The 3346-nt window shown below is 42.9% G+C and overlaps 1 non-coding gene across 1 annotated transcript; it reads left to right on the top strand.

The window, feature by feature from the left end:
• Nucleotides 1-3063: 3063 nt before the first annotated feature.
• LOC112731680 (small nucleolar RNA R71) lies at nucleotides 3064-3170 on the top strand. Its single transcript, XR_003167448.1, has one exon. It is a non-coding gene; the product is annotated as a small nucleolar RNA R71 (small nucleolar RNA).
• The last annotated feature ends 176 nt before the right edge of the window (nucleotides 3171-3346 follow it).

The following is a 3346-nucleotide window of genomic DNA, read 5'->3' as shown; positions in this document are numbered from 1 at the left end:
AGTTCATGGAATGCAGTTTTGAATCTCTTCTCATCGAAAGGAATGCTCTCCACTGGTTCCTTCCTCTTTTGCCTCTTGGAGCTTGATGATGCCATGAATTTGAGTTGATGTGTGAAGAGGGTGGAAGGTACGGATAGATGAGGAATTTGGTTGGTTAGGACAAGGTGTGATGAAGAGATTTGGATGCCGAAGGTGTGAAGTGTGAGAAATGGGAATTGGAATGTGAAGGGAAAGTACGGACTAGGACTCACTTATATAGGGAAGTGATAAGTGAATGAAAGGTGTGAATTGATCGGGTGGTTGTGTGATGGACGGATGGGGTTTAGCATGGGTGAGCACAAGGATCACCAACTTTATGATGGGGTTGGTTCAGTTTCCAAGCTTGTTCTTCTTCCAATGTTGCATGGCAACCATTCCCAATGCAATCCCCTTGAAGACACGTGTGTAGTATCATCCTTTTGTGTTAACCGAACCCTTCAATTGCCCCATCAATGCTCCTACAAAATAAAAGAAATGTGATCAAAAACACACTTGTAGAAAGTGGCGGCAAAATTAAAAGGCTAACTACTTTTTAAAGTTTTTGTTTTTAACTACTGAGTGCTATTCATGAGTGCAAACCAACTGGCTAACTCAACATCTATGTATGCAACATTGGCAACTCCAAACTTAGTTTGGTGCCATATGGTGTAAAAGATTTGTTCAAGGCCCCTAAGAGTGACATGATGTGGGTTACATTTATGTTCTCTTAATGTGCTTTGAACACCAAACTTGTTCCTCACTATATGTTGCACACAATTATTCATTCAAGTGCATATCAAGTTGATTTGAAATTCATGAATTTTGCATTATTAACTATTTTTAAAAGCATGTAAAGCATGGGTTGCCTCCTATGAAGCGCTTCTTTAGCGTTACTAGCTTGACGTTCTGCCTTTATCAGGGTGGTTGGTAGTGCTTAAAGTCTTCCCCCCTTGCAGTAAATCTATCTCCATTGGCTTCATCAAGGATCTCCACATGTTCTAGGGAGAGAACTCTGTTAATGGTAAAAACTTTAGGTAGCTGAGATGGGATGGTGGGGAGATCGGGGGGAATGGCTGGGACGTAAGCTGAGATTACTTTATCCCCTGGAGAGAAGTCCTCTGTAGGGATCTTCTTGTTCCTCCACTTCCTTGGTACCTTCTTCTTTGTTCCTTTTGAAGTTGCCTTGCTCTTTGTGACCTTTTCTTCCAAGGAGATTTTGTTGCTGGTCTCATATAACTCTGGTTGTTTGGGTTCCTCCTGATTTTCCTTTAGCTGTGACAACTGCTGATTGCCTTTTTCATCAACCAAGGGGATTCCCAGATGTGCTGGTTGTGCTTCAGTACTTGTTTCTTCCTTCAATGTCTCACTATGATCTTTCCTTGGTTCTTTGTTCTCTTGATCTGTTTCTTGTGATGGTTTGAAAACATTGAAGGTGAGTTGTTCGTCATGGATCCTTAAAATTAGCTCCCCTCGCTCCACATCTATAAGTGCTCTGGCTGTAGCTAGGAATGGTCTTCCTAATATGATTGGGTGCAGGTGACTTTCTTCCATGTCCAAGATGACAAAGTCTGTGGGAAGGAAGTATTTCCCAACCTTCACCAATACATTTTCAACCACTCCTACTGCTTGTTTTTGAGTTTTGTCAGCTAGCCTGATAACTACATCTGTGGGTATGATCTCATTAATCTACAGCCTCTTCACAAGGGATAAAGGCATTAAGTTGATGCTTGCTCCCAAATCACATAGTCCTTTATCAAACACTGTTTCTCCTATGGCACATGGGCTGTGAAAACTCCCTGCATCCTTCCTCTTTGTAGGCAGCTCTGGTTGAATGAGAGCACTGCACTCCTTATTCATCACTATTGTTTGTCCTCCCTTGAGTGAGCTTTTCTTGGTCAGCAGCTCCTTCATATACTTAATGTATGAGGGCATTTGTTGGAGGGCCTTGATGAATGGTATGTTTACATGGAGGGATGCAAACATGTCAAGAAACCTTGAGTATAGTCTCTTCTCTACACAGCCATTTAGTAATTGGGAAAAGGGTGCATAGAGTCTCAGCAGCTCCTTCTGTGTATTTGTGGTTTCTTGATGATTGTCCCCCTGCTTTCCTGCTGAAGTATCTTCAGGTTGTTCTAATGGGTTGGTCAGCTCTTTCTTAGTCCCCTTATTACTTATAGTAACCATCTTGCAATCTTCCCATCTGACTTTCTTTGCTTCACCTCTCGGATTTTTCTCTGTGTCACTTGGAAAGCTATCAGTAGGTTTGGGAATCTGCTCAGAGAGGTATCCCACTTGAAATTCCAGCCTCTTGATGGTGTCTCCCTGATTCTTGATATTGGCTCGCACCTCCTCCTTGAATACCTTATTATCTTGAATCTCTTTACATATGCCTTCAAGTAGTTTCTCAATCCTTGAGAGTCTGTCATCAGATGATGGTGGGTTGGGATTGGAGTGATGAGAAGGGTTGTTTTGGTTTTGGTATGGATGTTGAGAGGTGTTGTTAGGGTGATGTTGATATGATCTTTGTGTGGAATTTTGGTGAGCTGCATGGTTGTTGGGGTTGTGACGTCTCTGATCTTGGCCTTGATCCTGTTGATTTCCCCACCCAAAGTTTGGGTGAATCCTCCAACCAGGGTTGTAGGTCTTGGAGTATGGATCATGGGTCTGCCTGGGTGAGTTTCCAATGTAGTTGGCTTGTTCTTGTTCATCCTCTGCCTCTGCATTCACTCCCTCTTGGGTTGCTGATGAGGTGGTGATTACTGCTACTTGGTTCCTTTCCATCTTCTTGGTGAGGTCAGCCAACTGCTTGGTAATAAGCTTGTTTTGGGCCAGCAGTGCATCCACATTGTTTAGCTCCATCGCTCCTCTAGTGTTGCCTCTTTCAGAAGCATAGAAGTAGTCATTCTCAGCTACAGTCTCAATGACATCTATGGCTTCTTCAATGGTCTTCTTCTTGTTCAGAGATCCCCGGATGAATGGTCTACTGCCTTCTTTGATTCATAAGAAAGGCCTTCATAGAAAATGTGTAGCTGTACCCATTCATTGAACATATCTGGTGGACACCTTCTTGTCAGGTCCTTAAACCTCTCCCATGCTTCATATAGAGTCTCACCATCTTGCTGCCTGAAGGTTTGCACCTCAGCTCTCAGCCTGTTGATCCATTGAGGAGGATAGAATCTTGCCAAGAATTTGTTCACCACATCTTCTCAGGTTGCTAAACTCTCTTTTGGGAAGGATTCCAGCCATTTAGATGCCTTATCCTTGAGTGAGAAAGGGAACAGAAGTAATCTATAGGTGTCAGGATGAACACCATTAGACTTCACAGTAT

The sequence above is a fragment of the Arachis hypogaea genome, chromosome 12 (genome assembly GCF_003086295.3).
Source record: "Arachis hypogaea cultivar Tifrunner chromosome 12, arahy.Tifrunner.gnm2.J5K5, whole genome shotgun sequence".
NCBI lineage: Eukaryota > Viridiplantae > Streptophyta > Magnoliopsida > Fabales > Fabaceae > Arachis > Arachis hypogaea.
This window is presented reverse-complemented; position numbering and strand designations above follow the sequence as displayed.